We start from the raw sequence: 25,724 nt of genomic DNA, 5'->3' as shown, positions 1-25,724 counted from the left end.
TGTTGCATTTGGCTCCAGCATCAGGCAAAAGATCATCTGTCTTGCAGGTGTCCTGAGCAGAAGCCGATTCTGGCTCTTGTACTGCTTTCTGCTACCCGCTCTCAGTCCCTTAGCAGACTGTCTGGCGTTGGTAGTTGACTGGCTTTAGATAAATAAGAGTAACGCGGTCCATTTTCTGTATCTTTTTGACTCTGTTATGGGGCTCCGCTAAACAAACAAACTGCAGGCTACTCGTAGAGGTTTCTGTGCTAACTTTCTATTTTTAGTGGGTACTCTTAGAAATGCTTAATTTCGTGAACTCATTATCTCCAGATCCTGGTATATTAAACAGTACACCTTTTATCCAGGGATATCAGTTCTATTAACTTGGTTCCAAATCAAATTTACGCCATGCCTCTGCTTTTGCTCTAATTACTATGTTTGAGTTTTTCAAATAGTATCATTTTTTTTTTAATATAAAGAGTATCTGCATGGCGGATGAAAAACCTATTTGCTCTCTCAGGCCTCAGCTGTGGTACAGTTGAGGTGGTCAAAGATGTGGGCTGGAGAAAGTAAAAACAAGGAGTAGCCATTTTGCTGCAAACTAGCCTCCCCAGTCTAGTGCCCTCCCAGTGGCGTAGCGTGGGTTGTCAGCACCCGGGGCAAGGCAAGTAATTTGCGCCCCCTAACCCATGGATTTGCGCCCCCTAACCCTAACCCACAGATGTTGCGCCCGGTGCGGCCGGCCCCGCCTGCACCCCCCACGCTACGCCACTGTGCCCTCCAGATGGACTACAGTTCCCATTATGCCTATCCATTCACCTTGCTGGCTATGGCTGATGAAAGTTGTAGTCCCAAAACAGAGCACCAGGTTGGCGAATGCTGTTGTACATGTTTACTTTTTTAAAAAATACATTTATACTTTTCAAGTTTATACATTTCATTAGTTTTACAATCAATTTGACATTTCAAAGTTTGACTTCCTTTCCCCCTCTTTCTGCGGTTCCTTAAATTTATTTTTCAGTAACTTCTGCATATCCAAATTCATTTAATTTGCTCATTTAATTATCTGCTTTAACTATATTTGTTTATGAAACTGCAGGTTATTACAATAATCCTGCTAATGTTTTTATCAGTTTGCAATTTATCCGTAAATATTCAATAAACCATTTCCATTCTTTTATAAAAAGTTTGTAATCTTGATTTCTTATTCTTCCGGTACGTTTCACAATTTCTGCATATTCCACAAGTTTTTGTATCCATTCTTCCTTTGCAGGGACTTCTGCTTCTTTCCACTTTATGGCAAATAGCATTCTTGCTGCTGTAAAGGCATACATCAGTAAATTTCTATACCATTTAGGTAGTTTTGTCCCTATAACTCCCAAAAGAAAAGCTTCTGGGTTGGGTTTGTTTTTGTTTTGTTTTTTTACAAAAGTAATTTTGAACATCCTTTTCAATTCATTGTATATCATTTTGAAACCCAAATTCTACACATTTACCTGGTATCTCCAGTTGAACTCTATGGGAGTTGCTTCAGAGGAGGAATGCACAGAATTTTACTGTAAGTGGTTTACCTAAAGATACCAGAAGGTTTTGTGGAGCATGTGAGTTTTGTAGGCATCACGGCCAGGAGTGGGTTCTGTATGTATTTACTATGTCTCAACCTGTACTTTCTGCAAAAATGCAAACGCAACACGCTTGCTAATAACTGTTAGTAAATATATAATTGGTACGATGTCATTCAAAATATACAAATAAGCCACTTCAAAACAATATATATATCATACAACACATTTCACAAAATGTACAAGTAACTGCAAGTTGTTACATGTATCAGAGTCAAACAAAGATTCAAACAACCAATGAATAGCAAGGAACACCAAACTGTCGGCGTATATTTTGTGAGATGTGTTGTATGTTATATATATTGTTTTGAAGTGGCTTATTTGTATATTTTGAATGACATCATACCGATTATATATTTACTAACAGTTATTAGCCAGCGTGTTGCGTTTTTGTAGATTGTCCCATTTTGCAACACAGGGGTTTGTGTTTGTTCAACCTGTGCTTTAGCATTCTCAGTTTTTATCTTTTTGATATGCACGAGCGGTGTTATGCATAAAATCATCACAGGTTAGATGTCAGAAGCAAAATATGCATATTTCTTCCATCATTACCGCATAGGTTTTCTCCACCCTTTTGTAACCTTTTACCTGTTTTCTGGTATAAATAACGAGAATGTCTGAAATTAATATTGGAATATGTACCCGTGCAACTTCTGACTTTTCACTTTGCATCCTTACCTCCGCCACCACTTGCAGGTTATGAATGTCCGTCGATGCGATGCAGTGTGACAAAGTGTGATTGCACGAAAGTATGAGGATTCCATGATTTTATGCTGTGGTTTAATGAATGAATATGTGTACTGATGCTTGTTGGTAAGATGTGCAGTTTAGAAGTGCAGCAAACTTGGCATGCACAATGTTCCGAACTTAAGTCTGAAAATATAAAATAAAATAAATAAAATAAAATAAAATAAAATAAAATAAAATGGCAGATTGCTAATGAATTGGTGGCACTGCAGATTTTGGAACTCAAAAACATACGTGCTCTCATATCTAAAAGAGAAATTCAGATGGGGCTTTTTTTCTGATGTGACTTGTTTAATAGGTTGAGCGAGCTACTGTAAGGTTAGGAACACCATTAGATTAATTTCTACTCCTATGTAGTGTTGTAGGGACCCGGGTAGCGCTGTGGATAAAAGCCTCAGCGCCTAGGACTTGCCGATCGAAAGGTCGGCGGTTCGAATCCCCGCGGTGGGGTGCGCTCCCGTCGCTCGGTCCCAGCGCCTGCCAACCTAGCAGTTCGAAAGCACCCCCGAGTGCAAGTAGATAAATAGGGACCGCTTACCAGCGGGAAGGTCAACGGCGTTCCGTGTGCTGCGCTGGCTCGCCAGATGCAGCTTGTCATGCTGGCCACGTGACCCGGAAGTGTCTGCGGACAGCGCTGGCTCCCGGCCTCTAGAGTGAGATGAGCGCACAACCCTAGAGTCTGTCAAGACTGGCCCATACGGGCAGGGGTACCTTTACCTTTTAGCTTTATGTAGTGTTGTAATGATACAAACTGCAAGGACTGGAAGATGCCTTCCATATGCATTTTCAACCCGACACATGTTTATATCATTTGCTCTTTTATACGGTCTTATACATAGTTCCATTCCATTCCTGCATTAAGCTGTATTATTATTTGTCAGAGCTGGCTCCGGGTCCCAGCTCACCAAGGACCAACGCTAGCCGATCGTACAGTATCAAAGTCTTTATTGAAGAATAGTCTCCATTTACAAGTCTTAGCGTCCCAGCCCTACGTCTGGACTTTAGACCGGCGAAGCTCTGTCTGGATCTCCGCCCCCTGTGCACCAGTTTAATACTCTAATCTTACCCCACCTCTTCCTTCTCTCTCTCTTCCTCTGGGTCTTACTACCCCCCGGGGTCTCATTCCTCCTGGACTCTTCCGACGCAGAGCTTGACCCCTCTGACTCCTCCCCCTCTCTTCGGCGGGCTTTAGGACCTGGCTCCCTACCCGGGCTGCCCACCTTGCCGCCCTCCTGTACATTTGAACTTGGCGCGCGCGCGCGTTTTACTTTCCGGATGACCGTTTCCTCGCTCCCTGACGAGGGTGTGGTCAGTCCTGCCTCACGTTCTCCCTCTGCCTGCGCGCTCCCTGATCCCGATGCCTTGGACTCCTCCCCCCTACTGCACTCTGGGGGGGACGCTGGCCCGGATTTCCAGCTGCTACTCCCTGAGTCCCCTCCTTCCCGAGGTGTCCCCCTGGGCTCTCCCCTTGCCCTGACCATGGGGGCCCCTTTCTGTGAATCCTCCGAGTCACTGGAGAGACTCAGAGACCTCGGACTACTGTCGCCGCTGACATTTCCTTCCGACTCCTCCCCCTCGCTCTCCGTTTCTTCCCTCTCCTGTGACTCTGCTCCTGAACCCCTGACATTATTACTATTATTATTATTTATTTATTTTAAAAATAATCCACTTTAGGACAGGGGTGGGAAATTGGATTTGGGTGGTGGATTGCAGGCTTGTCTGTCCTATCCTCTTCAGGACATATATAAGGGGGGGGGCAGGACTGTCCACCTGTCAATCACCTACTGTCACAATGGCATCAGGTGAACTGTTTGTGCCCAGTGCAGTGTGCAAAAGCCCTGACAATCAGCTGATGACGAAGGCTTGCAAAGTATCGTGCACTGCACCATGTGCTGATGCCCAGTCGGTAGTTGGTGCTTTCAAAGTACAATGGTAGCTCGGGTTACATACAGACTCCGCTAACCCAGAAATAGTACCTTGGGTTAAGAACTTTGCTTCAGGATGAGAACAGAAATCGTGGCGGCGGTGCAGCGGCAGCGGGAAGCCCCATTAGCTAACGGACTTCTGGAATGGATGAAGTTCATAAACCGAGGTACCACTGTACAGTGGTACCTCGGGTTACATACGCTTCAGGTTACAGACTCCGCTAACCCAGAAATAGTACCTCAGGTTAAGAACTTTGCTTCAGGATGAGAAGAGAAATCGTGCAGCAGTGGCGCGGCGGCAGCGGGAAGCCCCATTAGCTAAAGTGGTACCTCAGTTTAAGAACAGTTTCAGGTTAAGAACGGACCTCTGGAACGAATTAAGTTCTTAACCAGAGGTACCACTGTAGTTGGTGTGTGCAGAGCCTTGCACAGGTCTTTGGAGGTGCTGCCAGTCTGCTGGTCAACAGTGCCTGCAACCCCACAGCCTTTCTCTTTACCTGGCCTTCCCTGTCATATACAGTGTCAGGTGAGCAGACCACATGGGCACGGCTTGGCCAAAATGGCCTTGTATTCCAATTGGGGGGCCCTGGCATGGCTCATTATGTCTACGTACCAAAGGTTCCCCATCTATGGTCAGAGGGTGGATTGTAGCATCAGATATCCTGTATAATAGGTAAAGGTAAAGGGACCCCTGACCATTAGGTCCAGTCGCGGATGACTCTGGGGTTGCGGTGCTCATCTCGCTTTATTGGTCGAGGGAGCCAGCGTACAGCTTCCGGGTCATGTGGCCAGCATGACTAAGCCACTTCTGGCGAAACAGAGCAGCGCACGGAAACACTGTTTACCTTCCCGCTGGAGCGGTACTATTTATCTACTTGCACTTTGACATGCTTTCGAACTGCTAGGTTGGCAGGAGCAATGACCGAGCAACGGGAGCTCACCCTGTCATGGGGATTTGAACCGCTGACCTTCTGATCGGCAAGTCCTAGGCTCTGTGGTTTAACCCACAGCGCCGCCTGCCTCCCTATCCTATTTAATAGGCAACCACCAATATATATATATATATATAATTCAGGGTGTGTGCGTTTTTAAAAGACAAACAAACCCTAATACTAATGTCAGACAAATTTAATGTGCCTTTTGCAAGGCTATGCTGATTTGATGGGGAACATTTTCCAGTCATGTCACCTACCCTGAAATGGGTTGCTTTGTTTCAGCTATATGACTTCTTCTTTTTTAAGTATGTTTAATCTGCTGAGAACTTCATCACAACAATCTGAGTTAGGACTGAGAGGCATATGTCAGTCTGAGCAGCGTAGATGTTGCCCTTCTCTCCTTAAACTTAATATTCTTTCCCTGCGAGATTCAAAAGGATGCTTTTAAATTTGTCCTGATTGTTTGCTTATTTGCCATTCCATGCCAGAAGTTTGTAGGCAGCAATGCAATGCAACAGAAGTAAAGCATTCAAACACAAGAAGATACAGACTGTTCATAAATAAAATGATACCTCAGGGACTGCCCGAACCCTTATATTCCAGCTTGATCACTTATCTGCAGAAGCATCTTTGGTTGTTCTCTGAGTTGGTGAGGCTCATTTGACAACAGTGAGAAACTGAGCCTTTAGTGTCATAGGCCCAGTCCTGTGGAACACCCTGCCACTAGAGATTCAGTGCCAACTTTTAAATGCCTGCTGGGGGAAAAAAAGGGAAACTATTCTTCCAGGCCTATGCAGGCAATTAAGAATACCCCCCCAATGACCTGTTGATGGTTTGTTTTAATTCCTTTTTCTATTTAAGTCATTTCTAATGTTACTGTTTGGTTTTATGTTTCTATATTGTTGTAAACTGCTGTGATATATTTTCATGATATAGCAGTATATAAACATTACTCTCTCACACACACACTTGCAGTTTAACTGCAACAAAAGCAGCTTCAGCCCTGTCACAGCAATGTCAGGTTAAGAAACCCCAGCCATGTTAGCAAAAACAATAAGAATTAAGCAGGGACTAAAATATACGATGTTCAGAATAGCATTATAAAAAGGTTAAAGGGTAATTTAAAGGTCTGGGAACCCAGTTGATTGCTTGCATTCTCCTGGGTTTTTCTCCCCTGTTTTCCTTTTTTGCATAATGGAGTTTGAGTTTGTACAATGTGCAAGAGTTTGCCCATAGATGGTAAGAATATAAATTCCTTACCAGAGAAGAATGGCAGATCAAGTTGATGGATTATGCCGAAATGGGTAAAATGTCTGGAAGAATCAGAAATCAGGAAGACCAAAACTTTAATAAGGAATTTTATAATTTATCTTAAAAACCATTGTAAACAACTAAAATTGTTAGTAGGATTGGAATAACACTTGCAGTTTAATGGTGAATTTTGGATGCAATGGAAATGTAAAAGATTTGGATTATCATAAAAGATGCAGGAGGAAATGATTAAGGACCAACAAAGGGGGAGGGGGAAAGTCCAGGAGAGTCCTTGGAATCTTGTCTTCTTGGATATGTGATTGCAGTGGCGTAGCGTGGGTTGTCAGCACCCGGGGCAAGGCAAGTAATTTGCGCCCCCTAACCCGTGGATTTGCGCCCCCTAACCCTACCCCCCAGATGTTGCGCCCGGTGCAGCCGGCCCCCCCTGCACCCCCCACGCTACGCCACTGTGTGATTGTAAAATTTTAATCTGAAAAACCAAATAAATATTTTTTAAAAAGAGATTGTACAATGTGCAGTAACATAGGAATGCTGGAAACTGCCTTTGGGCAGCCTCCCCAGTATTGTCTACACTGACAGCAACTTTATTAAGTTTCAGGGCTGTCTCAGGAGAACTTTTGCTAATGTTATGTTAGATAAGCCAATAGTCTAACTCTGTCCAGGCAGCCGTCTTACATGCATCCCTGTGTCCATTCCATCATTGGTGCTAAAGGGCATTTTGTAAACCTCTGACATATAAACATATTATTTGGGTGCGGGGGGAGGATAAGTGTTTTCAGCCTATTAGTATAATCGAGGCTGAAGCATTTTTGTGGAATGAAAGCTAAGAGTGGCATTTGTTTCTGTTTAGCGGTACTTGGGAATGGGAGCTTTAATCAGAACAGCTCGGCTGTGGTTTCATGCATTTCAGTAAATATCCTTTGAAACAAAACCAACGCTCTCCAGAATACTAGGGTCCCTTTCCTCCTTCCTTTCCCTTGAAGAGCTTTCAGAGTGCCAAATTACTGAGGTAATGAGCTTTGATACTAATAAGAAATCCAGGCCATAATTGAGGTATAGATTGAACGGTAGTGATTGCATTGATAATTGCTTGCGTCTATATGGAGTATCCTGTGTAGCGTGAGGATTTCCTCCTCCTTTTTATGGTCTCGTAGAAGAAGATCAGTGGTGTTGTCCCGTCCCCCCCGCAAAGAATTGCCCGTGTGCAGTGTTTCCAGGAAGTGTGCAAAACCTGTAGCAGCTTACTGCGTTGCCGATTGTGATGGTGGTGTTTTCCAACATGATGGCTGTGTTCAGTGTTTTGGGCAAAATGGAAGGACCGTTTTGTGAGAGGGCACCGCCCAGATTGCTTGGGCGGTGGAGAGGAGTTTGTTTTTCTTCCTTCTCCTCCCCAAGAAGCTAGAAAGAGGCAGAGTGGATGTGTGAATGGGCAATTTGTGTTGGAAGAGCGGGCAGATGGGTTGGCCAACGTGACCGTGCCTCACAAAATGTTGCCTTTTGCAGTGAAAATGGCACCTCACGAATGGTGGATATTTGGGGTCACGAGCACAGAGAGAGCAACCTTTCCCCACTTGTCCTGGAGGTTTAAGTCCTGCACGTCTTGTTTCCTTGTAGCGTTGAAAGTGCCGACAGGTGGGATGCTGTTAAGAAAAGACTTGCTCTCCAGTTCCCAACGTTTCACGCATTATCTCAGGGAGACTGTGCCGAAACTGTGTGTGTTTTGCTGTCTGTACATTGTGACCTGTTGCACCGTTGTTGGTTCTTGCATTGCCCTTACAACAGAAGCCGCTTTCGGCTGTGATGCTGCGCACATTTGCTTTCTTGAGAGTATGTCACAGTGGATGCAATAGGACTTAACATCAGAGTATACATCCATATCACTACCCTGTAAAACTCACTGGTTTAATGACTTTACCAGGTTAGGGTTGACACACACCTGGAATTTCCTGGACATAGCCAGATTTTGGCTTTCGGAAACAGTGTCTGGGCAATCCATGTCGGCAGTGTCGTTTTTGGTGATTTTCCTTCAAAATAGCTGGAAAACTTTGGCCAGAAAAAGAGAGGCAACCCTATTTTACCTATTTGAAGTTCCCTGTCAAGAGACCAGGTTTATAATAATATGTGAGAATGGACAGAAGAATTGGTATAGAAGGTGGGCATAGAATTGGTCTATACCCACAGCAAATAGGAATATGGTAAGAACAGAGCAGTCTTGCTCTACCAGGTGCCCACCAGATGTTTGCTATAACTCCCAGCGTCCTCCATCATGCTGGTAGATGCTGATGGGAGCTGGACTCTTTGGCTGGCTTTGAAAGAGAATCAGACAAATTCATGGAGTACAAGACTTATTATCAGTGGCTATGATGACTGTGTTTCTGAGGTGAAAGAGAAGAGCTGGAAAAATCAGTATATGTTATATTTTCAAGTATGAGTTTTTCTTGAAGCATGTTCTAAAATAGTTTTTGAGTGTATGTGTGTGTGAGAGAGAGAGTGAGAAGCAGATAATCTGACCTGTAGATTTATCCATAAACACCACACTTTTTTATGGCTTCCCTAAATTCTGTTTAATACAATGCATCACAGAAGCAACTAGAGACCTTGAAATTTAATAGTGTGAGAAGCTTTAAGTTACATAGTTCGGTTATGTCAAAGGGAAAAATACACGGACCTTTCCTTTTAAAAGGAAGTCAGAGAGAAGGGGGGGGGGGTGGAATTGGAGAGGTAAACTCTCAGAGAACAAGGCAGATCATACAGAGGCAGGCAACAGCCTCAGCCATGTGATACACCCAGAGGCGAATTTGCAGCTCAGTCAACTCGGGCGGCCTTTTAGCTCAGTGACATTGGAATATTTTCCAAAGCTGTGTCTGCAAGTTCCTGGTCAAACCTTTTGTGTCTGTGCGAGGTGAAAAGGTAATCAGTCCATGCAGCACGAGAGGCTGAGAAGAAAAGGTAAAAAACGCAGCATCGTTTTATGTAACCCAGAAATTCATTTTCAGGTGGGCTTCCTAATTGCTGGAGATGTTTTCTTATGGAGCTGTTAAATGCAGCTGGTCTCTCTGCGTGGAAAATTAGGCACGGGTGAGGGAAGGAGGAAAATGGCATTTCACGTTTGAGCGAGGCGTGTTGATTCCTTTTTTTTTGCTTTGCCCAAATGAAACCTGTGTGCAACTTCTCTCGGAAAGATATTTGGAACCAGACCGTTTCAGTGGAGTTTGGGGTTGGGAGGGATCTCACTTTTGAATGGATAGTCTCTGATGGGTCACAGGTGGACATGGGAGCAATGATAGTGCAACAAGGATTGTTATCTGAGCGGCCATTCCCTTCCCTTCCCCAGCCAATAAATAACAGCTTGCTGACGTCTCTTATTTTCTGCATGCTTTATTCGAAGGTTGAGAAGCCTGTGTCACTCCAGTTGCCATTGGAGTCCAACTCCAGCCAGCCCTAACCAGCATGGCAAATGATTTGGCATGATGGGATTTGCAGTTTGGCAGCATCTAGAGGGCCACAGGTTTTTCACTCCTGCTTTATACAATGTCTGACTTTGTCTCAGGGTGTCTTGTGCAACACGAACCACAACTGCTGTTTCCTAAAACTTAACCGAGCCACTAATACTGAAGTGGATATGGTTATGTTTATTATGAAGCAAATGCACTTCAAAATGCTTTCGACAATGCTTCCTGTTTCAGTGGCGGCGAAAGGTTGGGGTGGACAGGGAAGCAGGGCACTGATGTTTCACATCGAGGCAAGCAAGGAAGAATCAACTGAGGCATAACCTCAGTCAGATCTCAGCATTTCAAAACCATGAAGGTAGATGCCCCTGGTTGAAATTATACGAGGTACCAGAGATGGAAAGAAGATAAAGTCCCTACCAGAGTAGAATGGCCGATCAAGTTGATGGATTATGCTGAAACAGCTAAAATGAAGAATCAGAAAGACCAAAAGGAATGGGGAAATTTTATAATTGATCTTAAAAACCATTGTAAACAGCTAAGATTGTTAGTAGGATTGGAATGTCACTTGTAGTTTAATGATGAATTTTGGATACAATGGAGAGATAAAAGATTTGGATTAGTATAAAAGATGCAGGAGGAAATGATTGACAATAGGACCCACAAAGAGGAGGAGGAAAGTCCAAGAGATTCCTTGGAATCTTGTTTTTATGTTGTAAGTTGGACATGTGACTGTGAAATTTTATTCTGAAAAACCAAATAAATAAATTTATATAAGAAAAGAAAATATACTAGGTAAACACGGATATTTCCAACTGCAGCATGTCGAATAATGGGCATACGTCCTTGTCTCTTGGTGTCCATGCTCATAAAATCATAGAATTGTAGTGTTAGAAGGGAATATTTCACCCAATGTAGGGCTCAAACATACAACCCTGGGATTAAGAGTCTCATGCTCTAATGAATGCGCTGTCCAATTTGCAATGTGCACATGTGTGATGAAGAATAGAAACTCAAATTCAAGTGCACACACATTCTAACAGGTTGTTGCTTTTTTGGAAAAAAAATCTATTTGATTTTACAAGTGTAGCATTATAACAATACAAAATACATATCCATATTTAGAGATTTCCCTGAATCTCCAGACTTCCCACTCTCCCCTCCATGGGTCCTATTATCAACCTTTTCAAGTGCATATTATTTCATAATCCATTTTTTTACATCTCTCCATATTGTCCATGAAATTTGCTACATTACAAGTGTTATTAAATCCTGCTAATGTTTTCATCTGCTTACAGTGGTCTCCTTGATAAATTATATTTTTCCCCCCATTCTTTGTTGAAGTTTTGGTCTTCTTGCCATAGCTGTCAACTTTTTCCTTTTTTTAAGGGAAATCCTATTCGGAATAAGTAGATAAATAGGTACCGCTCCGGCGGGAAGGTAAATGGCGTTTCCGTGCACTGCTCTGGTTCGCCAGAAGTGGCTTAGTCATGCTGGCCACATGATCTGGATCTGGCCACATGACACATGATCTGTGGACAAACGCCGGCTCTCTCAGCCAATAAAACGAGATGAGCGCCGCAACCTGGGAGTTGGTCACGACTGGACCTAATGGTCAGGGGTCCCTTTACCTTTATATAAAGGGTGCCTACATTCTGCATGGACTAGTTGCAATAGATACCTATTAGGCCAATAAATTACCACACAGCATATATTCAACACAAAAACCAGCGACATATCCTTGCATATTTGGCAAAAGTCCGATGGAGAGTCAGGTGTCCTTCTGTTGCATCCTCTATGAGATGAGGAACCCTAAACAATTTGGGAAGGGGGCTAATGATCTACCAGAAAACATTGGTATGGAACCAAGGGGCATGTAAAGGTGGAGGATTTTAGTTTTTCCGTGATAAAATACCAATTAGCCCTCCGAAAAGAGATTCTGCTGTTTCGTTTGCGTTTTTTGTCTTTCTGCATTAATACACACCCCACACACCCTGAATTAGGCTCTCAGGACTTTACCAAACTTAGTGACACTGGTATGTAATTATTCAGCAGTGGCAGATACTGTGACCACCCTATTTGGGTTCAGTTCTGAAATTATTAATCTTGTTTTTGCCTGTGTATAGTCTTAACTATGGATACCAGGGAGCGCCACTAGACTTGGCTGAGTTTTTTAAATATCATACAACACAATAATTCATTATAAAGTTGATTAGGGTTTAATGCCCTGACTCCCGGCCCAACAACATTGCAAGGCTCATGACATATAGTTCTCAAATTCCTTAAGAAATAAATTTTTAAAAGCTAACTGGTGAGATTAAATAATGTAATGCTAAACTGCAGACCTATTAGGGTTCTACGGAGTTCAGGTTTGACATGAGTTTGTTTCTCATTGTGACAAATAACATTTCAGTCCTGCGTTTTCATTCCAATAATCGAGTTTGGTAAAGAGGATGTGGAAGCTTGCCAGTCTTCTTGTTTTTCTTTTGGAGAATCTGCAAGGACAAACTTCAGGTCCACAGTGCTCTTATGTGAACCTATATTCCAGCCACATTTGGAATATTGTCTCATCTCTCATAACAAATGTCCTAGGGCTGGAAAATGAGCAGTAAAGAACACCCAACATGTTCATGTTTTAGGGTGGCTCCAATTGAAGGTCACCATGTTTGTGATTTTAAGAGCAAAAAGGGTTATGTGGGTTATTGTTTCCTTTGTTCATTTTCTTTCCTTTTTAACCATTCAGAGATTGTGAATAACTAGTCACTAACTCATGGATCTAACCCATGGTCTAAACCACAGAGCCTAGGGCTTGCCGATCAGAAGGTTGGTGGTTCGAGTCCCCACGCAGGGGTGAGCTCCTGTTGCTTGGTCCCTGCTCCTGCCAACCTAGCAGTTCGAAAGCACGTCAAAGCGCAAGTAGATAAATAGGTACCACTCTGGTGTGAGGGTAAACTGTATTTCCGTGCGCTGCTCTGGTTCGCCAGAAGCGGCTTAGTCATGCTGACCACATGACCAGGTAGCTGCCTGCGGACAAACGCCAGCTCCTTTGGCCAGTAAAGCGAGATGAGCACTGCAACCACAGAGTTGTCCGCGACTGGACTTAATGGTCAGGGGTCCCTTTACCTTTAACTCATGGATGCAATGCACATTGATCACAAACGGCTTAACAGTTCTACTTTAAAAAAACAGGAGGGAGAGCTTTTCTGATCGTAAAAATGTAAAAGTGAGCTCACTTGGGCCATAGCGAATGTGGTTTCTTACCAGAACAATCTGGCTCTTTATTACGTTGTGTATTGATTGGCTTGTTTTCCTGTGGATTCAATCTGTGCTTAGTGGTTTGGAAATGAAATAATCTGCATTTCCTTCCATATGTGCCATAAGTGGTTTTGAGGAAATTTGCATAGATATTTTCTGAGATCAGTGTGTTTATCTTAAAGCATCGTTTCTTTGTGTACTAAAGTTTTGCATGACATTCCCATCATGGCCTTCAGTTTTACTTGGAGCCTGGCGTCTGGAAAACATTGAGCTTCACGGGCCACATTAAACCATCTCTGAAAACAAATGATGGTTTAATGTAAATTTGCAGCATACAGATGCTGCTCAAAATTTCTCACTCCACTCTGCTTCTCTCCTGCTTCTGCTGTGTTGCAGATGAAACAAGCCAGATTTGGCCTGTTGTGTTGTCTGAATCTAGGTTTGTGGCTTTTTTCTGCTTCAGGTCTTGTTCTTAGTTTCCCACTTACCATTTGTTTGGAGAGAAACAAGCCATGATCCTGGCTTTACACATGACAAGCCAGACTCTGGCTTATTTTGTTGCAGTGTGAACTCTTTAGCAGCCTGTCCCAGCACAGTCACATTCAACCATAGGTTTGTTTGGTTTAATGTGGCACATGATACATGCCATCAATAGGCAGGTATTTAGCCAATATATGGTGAAACAAAGAGGCAGAGAAGTCCCGCCAAGGTCTCAAAGCTAGCAAATTCTAAAGGCTGAAGTCAATGTGATGGTAATGTCCGGGCTGAACTATGAGGGTGGAGACGCTCCTTCAGGTATACTGGGCCAAGGCCGTTTAGGGCTTTAAAGGTCAGCACCCAACACTTTGAATTGTGCTCGGAAACGAAGGTCTTTCAGGGCCAGTGTTATGTGGCCTTGGCGGCAACTCCCAATCACCAATCCAGCTTCTGCATTCTTTTCTCACAGTGGCCAACCAGTTGCCCACAGGAAGTCTCCTCTCAAGACTTGAGCACCATAGTATGATCTCCATTGGTCATCCGTAGGAGATGGTATTCAAAAACATATTGTCTCCAACAGTGGAGGTAGAACACAGCCATCATAACTAATAGCCATTTGTTTTTAACCGTAAAACCTTTTATTGGCATCACATACAACATCCAAAACAAATCAATACAGATTTACCACTTCCCCAGTGCTAAAAGAAAGGAGGCAGAGCAGTCTATCATCACATCTCTTGGTCTCCAGGGAGATCAGACGTCTGCAGTGTATTTCGATGACAAAAAACCAAACAGAGATATTTAGCCACTAACTTGGTGAGCTCCTGGTCATTCCCCTGTAATAGAAAATGTATTACCTCTGACTCTGGTTTCCATTTGGGGATACAGAGTCGATCTAGAAATTGTAGCCATTTGTTGGCATCTTGCATGCTATCATGGCAGTATCCCAGGTACCAAGGAACCAGGGAAATGAATTTCTCCATGGCACCTGAATCCATTTAGGAAATTTTATGTCCAGGGCACTTTGTCTCTCAGATATGGATGAGCACATATTTCAGGTACAAAGACCCTCTGGTACATCGCGGATCTAGGGCTGCCTTTCTCAACCTTTGAATTCCCAGATGTTGCTGTACTAGAACTCTGATCATCCCTTACTGCTGGGCTTGCTAGTTAGGGATGGTGGGAGTTGTAGTCGAACCACATCTGGGGACCCAAGGTTGAGAGGTGACCCAAGGTTGAGGCTGAACTAAATTATCCTAAGTTTGTCCTAAAACCTAGACACTTTGGTATGTAGCAGCAGGGGTATGGCCATTACAGCATTCGGGGGGGGGGGGGGGGCAGAGAGAGAGAGAGAGAGAGAGATGAGGACACTGGCTTGTAGTGTAATAGGAGTGAAAGAACAACAACATTGAGGTGGTTGTTAAAAGCAGGACAAATTTGTATTTCAAACTAGGTATTTTCAGATTTCAGCAATGTAACTGGTGTAAGCAAATCAATACAGAAGGGGTCAAATAAGCCAAAGCATAGAAACAAAATGTTTTGTACATGAGGATTATAGTTTAAGTATGTTGTGACATTGTGTATCTACACACCAAATGCCTTAAGTTATCCTTTTAAAAGAAAATATGCTTTAAACATATTTCAAAAGTACTTTTCAACTCTGGGTTTTGGGGTGGCGGGATGAACAGCTTGTGCCCATCGAACAATGCAGTGTCTGGAGCCGTGTGTCGAAAGGAGTTCAACAACTTTCTACTTGTTTCAAAAACCCTTTTTTATCCGTTCCAATAACCTGCAGATGTACTTGTAAGTAACTTGTGTTCCCCTTGCAATGACTAAGGCAAGGCTTCTGGCTTTACAGCTATGATTAGCTGTGGCAAATGTTAAGCTATTAGTTAAAGATAAGCAGAAGCAAGACCTCCCTTATTTCCCTCCACATTTTACTGATGTGCATGTGTCATGTCTTGGTGAACTTTTGTGTATGTGTGGGAGGGACAAGGGCAAAAATCTGCCTTTTCAAAGTGGTAATTGGCACTTTTGAAGAAGCCAGTCTGCAGAGTGGGGAGCGCCCCCCCCCCAAAAAAAAACTTTCTTGGCAAGTGCTTTATTAAGAGAAGGGGGGGCACACACACCCCAAGATGCCTATTTTGCTATGTATCAACAACTTCCTTTTAAAGCAGCTGGAGGAGCTGCTTTAAAGGAGTCCTCTTCGGAACAATGCCCAGTGCGATTCCTCCATCGGTTTGTGCAGCCGCTTCCCTAAGAGTTGAAGGCTGCGGACTGGGATTTCACAGTCTAGGGTAAGACATCTTTTAGTACTGATATTCTGAGATATATTCCAGGTCCCTTGAAATAGTACCTTTCGCATGCAAAAAAAAAAAAGGAGTCCCGTAAAACAAATTGGTTTTAGCTCTGCAATTAATAGTGCCAGAAAAATTATTGGCCTCCCCAAATTTTATTTCCTTTGGAAGTACCGTATTTTTTGCTCTATAAGACTCACTTTTTCCCTCCTAAAAAGTAAGGGGAAATGTGTGTGCATCTTATGGGGCGAATGCAGGCTGCGCAGCTATCACAGAAGCCAGAACAGCAAGAGGGATTGCTGCTTTCACTGCGCAGCGATCCCTCTTGCTGTTCTGGCTTCTGAGATTCAGAATATATTTTTTTCTTGTTTTTCTCCTCCAAAAACTAGGTGCGTCTTGTGGTCTGGTGCATCTTATAGAGCAAAAAATACGGTGTATATAGGCATTATGTGTTTGATGGTTGCTTTAAAAAATGTGCCTTTTTTGGTTCTTGCTCTTTGACGTTTCTGTTCCACAGCCCCTTTTTTTGCATGTTAGCAGGGACTTTATAACCGCGTAACTAAAGGGAGGTTTAGTTCGATCCTGTATCCATCGAGCTGAATAAAACAGATGTTTTGCATAGTGTAAATGAATTTGGTTTGTGATGTCATTTGCCTGGTCCTTGCCCAGGATTTGATGGGACGGTGGTGTTCTCATATACAGCTGGCTTTTTAAAAGGATCAGAGAATGGGATGCATCTTAAAGTAGCCTTTTCTCCTTGGTGCTGCTTGCTGCAGGTAATAGGCATTGCAGTTCAAAACATATGCCAGGCACTCAGTTGCTGAAGGTTTTCTTAATGAATCAAATCCTGACTCTGTTGAGATGAAAACTTCCTTTTCTTTGGTTTGCTACAGCCAAGATTTTATCCGCACTGTTGATCTGCAAAAAAAGAAAACTGTATCAACTGAGAAGAATGATCTTAAAGGGGGGGGGGGGAGGTTTTGCCAGCAGAAAAATGAATTTGTTAAGTCTTCCTATTTCACGAGTCCTGAGTTCATCTGCACATATTGGAAACAAGAATCAATAGCTCATCTTTACAGGTTTTTTTTTTAAAAAAAATGTCTAAATTAATTCTTATACAGTACAGTGGTACCTCGGGTTAAGTACTTAATTCGTTACGGAGGTCTGTTCTTAACCTGAAACTGTTCTTAGTCTGAAGCACCACTTTAGCTAATGGGGCCTCCTGCTACCGCTGCATCGCCGGAGCATGATTTCTGTTCTCATCCTGAAGCAAAGTTCTTAACCCGAGGTACTATTTCTGGGTTAGTGGAGTCTGTAACCTGAAGCGTATGTAACCCGAGGTACCACTGTACTGAGATTTTTTTGAGTAGTACTGTATAGCAACATTTCAGCAAGGACACTTACTTTGATTGCCAGTTTTTCCATTCCATTGTTTCTATAAAATGTTTCCTCTGGAAACCTTGAACGTTTCTCTCTCTCTTTTTTTTTGCTGGTTGGGGAGAAACAAAACAGCAGCCTCACTATGTTTCCTTGACCCAGGTGTTCAGTAAATTGCTTAGAAAGAAGCAACTGTGTCATATTTTATTGCCAACAAAGACTGGCAGCGTTGTTCTCAAACCTGTACGGCAGGTCTTTATTTCCTTCATTCTAATGTTGGGCTTTCTCATTTAATTCATTGCTGCAGAATTACGGCTGCTGTTGAATACTCCTTAGCTTGAAATGTGCCGTAAAAAAATAGTTTGTCTCAGGGCCCGTTGTGATGCCCATTCTGCATTGGTACTGACCAGCAGGGCATCTTTGTGGCCTGTTCAGGCCGAGAGAGAAAACCTGTACAAAGCTCTTGTGTCACTCATATGCTTTTGGGTGGGATGGCCATATAAAGGCTGGATGGCTGTCTTCTTCCCTCATATTCTTCTGGCAGCAGCACCTCCCTCCCTCCCTCTCAGTGTGACTTGTTGGTCACTTCGGGGCTATCTAGGAATTTTTGGCTGACCCACCTGCTTTTGGATTGTTTCAGTACCTGGGGGGGGGGGGGCACAGAATGGTCTTCTGTATTGCTAATTATGTTGATCTCATATTTAATTTGACCACTTCTGGCAGTTCAGGTGTGGGAAAGGGGATGGTTGTATTTCAGCCTGGTGACCCCTTTCAGTAGTAGTAGTAGTAACAACAACAACAACAACAACAACAACAACAACAACAACAACAACGAATGACTTATACCTGGCTGGGTTTCCCCAGCCACTCTGGGCGGCTCCCAACAGAATATTAAAAACATGTTAAAAGCTCAAACATTTAAAACTTCTGTAAACAGAACTGCCTTCAGATGTCTTCTAAAAGTCAGATAGTTGGTTATTTCCTTGACATCTGATGGGAGAGCGTTCTACAGGGTGGGCGCCACTTCTGAAAAGGCCCTCTGCCTTGTTCCCTTCTTGCAGGGAGGGAACTGCCAGAAGGCCCTCGGTGCTGGACCTCAGTGTCCTGGCTGAACGATGGGGGTGGAGACACTCCTTCAGGTATACTGGGCTGAGGCCGTCTAGGGCTTTAAAGGTCAGCACCAACACTTTGAATTGTGCTCGGAAACGTACTGGGAGCCAATGTAGGTCTTTCAGGACCTGTGTTATGTGGTCTCGGCAGCCACTCCCAGTCACTAGTATAGCTGCCGCATTCTGGATTAGTTGTAGTTTCCGGGTCACCTTCAAAGGTAGCCCTACATAGAGCACATAGCAGTAGTCCAAGTGGGAGATAACCAGAGCATGCACCATTCTGGGAGGACAGTCTCCTGGCAGGTAGGGTCTCAGCCTACGTACCAGATGGAGCTGGTAGACAGCTGCCCTGGACACAGAATTGACCTGCGCCTCCATGGACAGCTGTGAATCAAAAATGACTCCCAGGCTGTGCACCTGGTCCTTCAGGAGCACAGTTACCACATTCAGGACCAGGGAGTCCTCCACACCTGCCCGCCCTCCTGTCCCCCCAAAACAGTACTTCTGTCTTGTCATGATTTTAGGCACCTTTCTGAGTGATGTGCTGGCCCCATAATTTTATGGGCGGTTTTCTTTTCACATACTTAGCTTGGCATTATGTGCAAACCAAGTGTCCTGGTTTAAAACAAACAATGCTTAGTTAAACAAGCCATCTTGTTAAACAAACCCATGTTTGAAGCTGGCCTGTTTGTCAACTGAATAGAGTTTGTTTTAAACCAGGATATCCAATTTGTAGATCAGCAGACGTACTTGTCCTGAGTGGAATGGAAGGAGGAATGGGGTTTCTAAGCCTGATGCTCATCCACATGCCGTTGTATGCGCAGACCTTTTAAACTGTTGCTTGAAGTAATAGCAGGAATGGATCTGTCTTTAAGGGCAGAATAACAGTGTGTTTGTGGATTTGTGGATGAAGACAGGAGAAGGCGCATCCATCACATTAGGCATTCATATTGATTTTTAATAATATTTTTATTGCTTCTTTTGCAATGTACTTTATTGTATTACAACTGGGATTCTATGGAGTTCAAACTTCAGTTTCGATGACATAGAGAATATACGAGAAATAAAAGAAGCAATTAAAATGCAATTAAAAATTATATAGCGTCTAGCACAGCACATTGCAAAAACCATTATGTGGTCTTCCCAAGACCCTTGACAGTTTTCAAGTGGTTCATGCGGGGGGGGGGGGGCAGTTTGGGAACTGCCTCTCTGGCATCTTGGGTAATTGTGGACATAAGACATAAACACTTGATATTACAAGAGAGTATTTTCAGTTCTATTTACCTAACCAACAAGGTTGTTTGTGTTCCTGGTTAATTGTTTTGCGTCGTGAGGTCTTATGGGGTTGGTCTTTTATAAGGAAGGATTACATATTATGCTACATGGAAGCTCTCCAAGCTCTGTAAATAGGAACAGGATGTCAACTTTGCTGCCCTATGGAGCCTTATTTCAGAAGTATAGGAATACTGGATGAGAAGGAACTTGGAGAGGAAGGAGAGTCTTATTTTGTTACCTGATGTGACTTCAGATTTTTAAATCGCCTAGAAGGCACGAGTCTTTAAAGTAACCACATTGTGAGTTGTTCACGAGAGCCGCATTTTCACTCCTTTCTTATTCAGTATTTGAATATTCAGTATTGAGTATTTTGTGCAATTTAGCTGAAATGTCTTAATCAGTGAAACATAAACAGATTAGTGAGAGAGCTCATTTCTTAATGGAAACTTTTGTTAGATTACTTGTGAGTTGAACTGTCAAAAAATAATAGTCTAGTTCATATGAGTTTGCAGCTATAGCTGAAATCCTCACTTCTTCCTGTTGATTCCTTCACCTCCTGCAGCCCTAAATGAATTGTGCTGCAGCAGCAATCAACTTCATAGCAACATTTCCCTTATAAAAACGCAATGTAAAGGTAAAGGACTGCTGGATGGCTAAGTCAAGTCAAAGGCGACTATGGGGTTGCACTGCTCATCTCACTTTCAGGTCAAGGGAGCCAGCATTTGTCTGCAGACAGCTTTCTGGGTCATGTGGCCAGCATGACCAAAGTTCTTCTGGCACAACAGAACACCGTGACGGAAACAAGAGCGCACGAAAACACTGTTTACATTCCTGCCACAGTGCTGCCTATTTATCTATTTGCACTGGTGTGCTTTTGAACTGCTAGGTTGGCAGGAGCTGGGACAGAGCAACAGGAGCTCACTCTGTCTCAGGGATTCAAAGCGCCGACCTTCCGATCGGCCACCCCAAGAGGCTCAGCAGTTTAGACCACAGCGCCACCCGCATCGCTAAATGCACTACCTCAAGGACTGCCTCGCCCTATATGAACCAAACAGGACACTGAGGCTCTTCTTTGTGTACCTCCTCTGTAAGAGGTCTGGAGGGGGGCAGCATGGGATTTTTGGTGGTGGCTCCCCACTTGTGGGATGTTCTCCCTGGGGTGGCCCGCCTGGTGCCTTTGTTACATATATTTAGGCACCAGATAAAAACATTCCTATTCTTCCAGGTCTTTGGCTCATTAGCCAATCTGTGGCCTTCTAAACTGTGAGGGGGTTATTGTTTTTGTTTGTTACTATGTTGTGTATTTTTGTGTTTTTATATTGTAAACTGCCCTGCGGTCGTCAGATGAAGGGTAGTATAGAAATGTAATAAATAATAATAATGGAAACTAGATAACAATGCAATGCCTCACTGTAGGGCTATCATATACTATTTTGATTCCTCCGCCTGCAACCAGTCAAAATGGGTATGCTAAAATTCTACTACCTGGTCTAAACCAGGCTATCTCAGCTGCCCTCCTCTCCCCTGAAAAATGAGTACAATAAAGGTGATCTGCATTGGCATTGACAGGAAGTTTTCTAAAAAGTTTACAAGCTTAGCAAGGGGAAATTGCATGATTTTTTAGTATGACAAAAGGCATGAGTTAGAAAAATCTGTCTTGCCTGCTACTGTTTTTCTTTGTTGGTAGATCCACTGCTACAGCTACCTTAAAAACCTTGAATTTCCAGATTATTTTATGTGAAGCCACAATCATTTCTCCACCAGGAAAGGACCCCCCCCCCAAAAAAAAGGCTTTAAAATGTGAACTGGGAAGTTCCTCCACAGATGGATGGGCCATTTAGCTTTTCCTTTGGCTAATTGGCCCAATCCGTTTTCCTCAATGCCAGTTACTGCCATGAATTCATGCATTGGCTGACACACTGAGCAGCAGTTTCTCACAGGGCAGTTTCTCAGAATAAAGTTTTGGTTTTTTTAAGTGAGAGCTGGGAATCTAGAATTTTGGCTCTTTGAGGGAGGGGTCTCTCCCTTCCCCACCCCACCCCAGATGCCCATGATAGCATTATGGCTAATAGAAACCACATTTGCCACATTGCCAAGAGGTTTAAAGCTCATATAGATCCCAGTGCACCAGTGATGTCATCACCACTCCAGGAGCTCTTTACAATTAATTCAAATTCCCTATTTCTATGCAAATTAACTGTGGGTTGGAACTCTGGTTCAGTTTTTAAAAGCAATTGCTAATTGGAAATTTGGAAGTTCTGTCCATCGCTGATTCCTGTGGTCCCCTTTGACGTGGTAAAATCGCCACGAGAGGATTTTGCTGCTGATAGCTTTATGTGATGAATATTTCTTTTTAATGTGTCCCTGGGTTGTGATGAAGTAGGCTCCCTGATGTGGGAAGTGCCAGGGCATGAATTCAGAGGAGAAGACAAAAAAAGACCCCCTAACAGAATCTTGGGATTACTTACCCATTTTAATTTCCGCAGGCAGTAAGTCGAACAATTTTGATTTCAGTTCTTAAATCTTCAATTTTGATACTGAAGTTGTTGATACTTGGCCAGTTTTTTCCCCCCAGGTTTCAGGACAGCCCTCTGGTTCAAAGACTCGAATCCAACTGGCAATTTAGAGAGAAGTCTCAATTTTATTCCAGCACCCCAGGAATTTGGTGGAGAGCTCTTTACATCCTCCACTGTACACCTTGATGCCATTAGGGGTGTTCGTGTGCAATGTTCAACAAGCTTATGGTTTGTGTAGCTGCGTACGCAATAGCTGAGCTGCACAAAGCAAGAGGTTTACACCCTTTCGCACAAACACATGCACATGTGTAGACAGAGTTTCTGCCCATGTTCAGTGTAATGTGTGAACAAGTCGTAATGTTACACAAACTATGGTCTAGTTCCCACTAAGGCCCCATATGCATTATACATTTAAAACAGCACTTTCTCACTTTAAAGAGTCCTGACCTCCTAGGACTTTGATTTATTAAAGGTGCCCCCCCCCAGCTCCATCCCATTTTAATTTGAAAAAAAATAATGGTTAAAATCCTCTTGTTTCAAGTTCATTGGGCTTTGGGTATTGGCTGGATGTCCCTGGAACTAGTTTTGCCATTTGATAAGGTGACGGACTGACGCTCTTTTCTGCTTTTTATAGTGATGTTTTGTTTTGTGTTGTTGTCCCCCCCCCCCCAAAAAAAAAGTTTTCAAAAGTGCATTCCATTTTTTAAATCTGTGTACTGCTTGGAGGTGTGGGTTGTTGTTGTTTGTCGGAAAGCAGCTTACAAAGTTGAACAAGGAATTGAATAAATAAAATCACATTCTTTCTTAATCATTTCCCTGCTCTCAGACTTAAAAACCTTCCTAGCACTTTTAGCCTTTCCAAGAAGATGAGGCGTCCCAACCCACTGATCATTTTGGGCACCCTTTTCTTTCTCCCTTTTCCTACGATATCCTTTTTAAGAGGAATGACCGAAACTATGTACAGCATTCCGAATGTGGCAGCATCACAAGAGCTTGTATAACGGGCCTCATGATATTGGGAATTTTGTTTTTGATTCCTTCTGTAATCATTCCCAACGCGGAGAATGTCTCACATCTCAGAATGCAAAGGCACCATGACATTTAAGCTTGCCTTTCGTTTTCCATTCCCAAAATGGCAGTATGGCTCCAAAGACCATTCGTCGCCCAACAGCCTCTGCACACGCAGCCTGGTCTTGAAGTTGTTATCTACAAAAATAGCATTGCTTTTCCTTTAAAGGAGAAAGTTGCACCATCCCAAAGATGCTTCCATTCTAAATGGAATCTTAATGACCAAATATTTCAACCATCCAATATTTGTAAAGATGCAGGAAGGGTGTGTGTGTGTGTTTTGAATCGGAATAGCTATAATCCATTCAAAACAAATCCCCTACTGTTAGATTATTCTGTTTTCAGGGTCTCCCATTGTTGTCAAATGTCAACGTAGACAAACTTAAGGAAGGAAAGATTAGGCATAGGTTCCCTACCATTGATTCCGATCTAGAACTTTGTCTCGCATCCTGACAGCCCTGCTGTGATACAACAAGAAAGTGCTGTTTTTAGTGGCGCTTCCTGTCTTGCAGATCTCCCAGTTTGAAGTCTGCGCCCCAGGAGGGAAGATCTCCACTCCATGCACATAAACAGCAACCCCCGAACACTCAGCAGCCTCAACTTTCCCCTTTGAGAGCCAGTGGGGTGTAGTGGTTAAGAGCGGTGGACTCGTAATCTTGTGAACCAGGTTTGATTCCCCGCTCCTCCACATGTAGCTGCTGGGTGACCTTGGTCTAGTCACACTTCTCGGACGTCTCTCAGCCCCACTCACCTCACAGAGTGTTTGTTGTGGAGGAGGAAGGGAAAGGAGAACGTTAGACACTTTGAGACTCCTTAGGGTAGTGATAAAGCGGGATATCAAATCCAAACGCTTCTTCTTCTTCTTTGCTAGATTGCAGGTGTTCAGAATGAGGGCAAGTTGTCTAGTGAATCTGAGGTCTGCCAGTCCCAGCACTAGCATGAGATACCTGCCTCAGATGTCTCAGGGCTTTCACAGTAGGGAGGGGGAGGCAAAAGTACCTCCTGTTCCCTTTGCTTCTACCAGTGGCATAGCGTGGGTTGCCAGTGCCCAGAGCCACATGGAGCGGGCTTGGGAGGGAGGGCAACTGGCAGAGTACTCATACGCATTCAACTGCCTTACGGCGTACGCGTCACCCAAGAGATTGTGGCCCCAGAGATAAGAAAAGAAGAGTCATTCCATTGCCTGGAGAGGTCACTTCCTGGTTCACATGGAGAAGCCGTTTTCAATGGAGCCCAGCAATGGAAGCATGCAGCTGTATTGAGGCTCACCAGGAGTTGACATTTTGTGCCCCTAACAATTTTGTTCCCCGGGGCAGCAGGCCCCGTGGACTCCACCACAATACACCGCTGGCTTCCACACTGGGCCCAGAACCTACTTGGAATCAGCATGTTGTGTTCATAATAGAATTGTTTGTATTAGTTGCATAAAATACTTTCATAATACAATTTCTGTGCATCATTTAGTTTTTGCAAGTTCAGATCCTGATTTGTTCATAACAACCTCCTTTGGTTTGTTGGGACTTATTTCCATTTCATTTAAATACCAGGTCATGGGCCTGTTCTGGAAACATTTTCAACCACCTTCCAAAGTTGTAGATTGAGTGCCATTGCAATGTCAAGCTTTGCTTCCATAGGCAAAATCTAAGGCTATATCCCTGGAAAACTGGCTTTTGACCTGTCCTTCTCTTCCTGCATTCGTATAAATCCACACACACACACACAAAATCAAGAAGCCCAGATGTGTTTCCCCTGCAATTCATGTGTTAATGCTTTGGTACCCCCCATAAGTACACAATTTACAGCGTTGTGTTTGGTTTTCTGCCATTGTTCCTTCTTTTGTTTTTGTTTTTCTGCGGAAAGCTGTTGGAGGATCGTGGTGACAAATGATCTCAAAGCATCGTTTGCCAACTCTTGCAGAGCATTCCTCCAGGTTTTATGACAGCAGCACCACATATTCAAAAGTGTACATTTTGAAAAGTACACACATTTAGCTTCTCGCAGTTGGAGAACATCTCTTTAATAGCCAAAGGAAATGTGCTGTTATTGCATTCTGCAATGAAACATTAACCCCACCACTTCCCAAGCATTTGCCATTTTGCGGCACATAGCTACTAAATACTTGGTAGCCAGGGTGCCTGAAAGTTAAGAAGGAGCAAACAAGCAGAAAACTGAAAAAGGGGCTACATCTGTGACTTGAGCTAAAGAAATAACCTCCTTCCCAAATTTTCCCCATTGAATTTCCAAATATAGTTGAATCTATGAATGGCAATGGGCTGAAATCGACATTTGCACGAGTAGGGCAACTTCTGCTTGTGTGGTAGAACTTAAGACTTTCTCTTCTCCCCAAAACAGCACCCCTCAAATCTGCTCTGGTGTGTTGAGGGAGCCCCAGTGCAGATTTGGAGTGGGGGCTTTCAG

General features: G+C 43.4%; 1 protein-coding gene and 1 long non-coding RNA gene across 18 annotated transcripts in view; one reads left to right on the top strand and one right to left on the bottom strand.

Moving 5' to 3' along the window:
* PLCB4 (phospholipase C beta 4) overlaps window positions 1–25,724 on the top strand; it is a 234,494-nt gene that overhangs the window by 75,674 nt on the left and 133,096 nt on the right. For 3 of the 17 annotated variants that reach the window (XM_083431915.1, XM_083431916.1, XM_083431908.1), the window contains exon 1: window positions 15,690–15,961. The exons of 13 other annotated variants lie outside the window; for them this stretch is intronic. The gene's annotated coding sequence lies outside the window, so the exon portion shown is untranslated. Of the gene's footprint in view, window positions 1–9,188; window positions 9,433–15,689; window positions 15,962–25,724 lie in introns of those variants that run through there. One more of the 17 variants, XM_083431920.1, reaches the window with a different exon arrangement.
* LOC310673582 lies at window positions 16,400–24,528 on the bottom strand. Its single transcript, XR_014509136.1, has 3 exons — window positions 24,306–24,528; window positions 23,723–23,767; window positions 16,400–16,879 (listed from the first exon to the last, which is right to left on the bottom strand). It is a non-coding gene; the product is annotated as an uncharacterized lncRNA (long non-coding RNA).

Source organism: Podarcis tiliguerta (genome assembly GCF_965153285.1).
Source record: "Podarcis tiliguerta genome assembly, chromosome: 3".
NCBI classification, from domain to species: Eukaryota; Metazoa; Chordata; class Lepidosauria; order Squamata; family Lacertidae; genus Podarcis; species Podarcis tiliguerta.
Note: the sequence above shows the minus strand (reverse complement) of the source record. Positions and strands in the feature narration are given on the sequence as shown.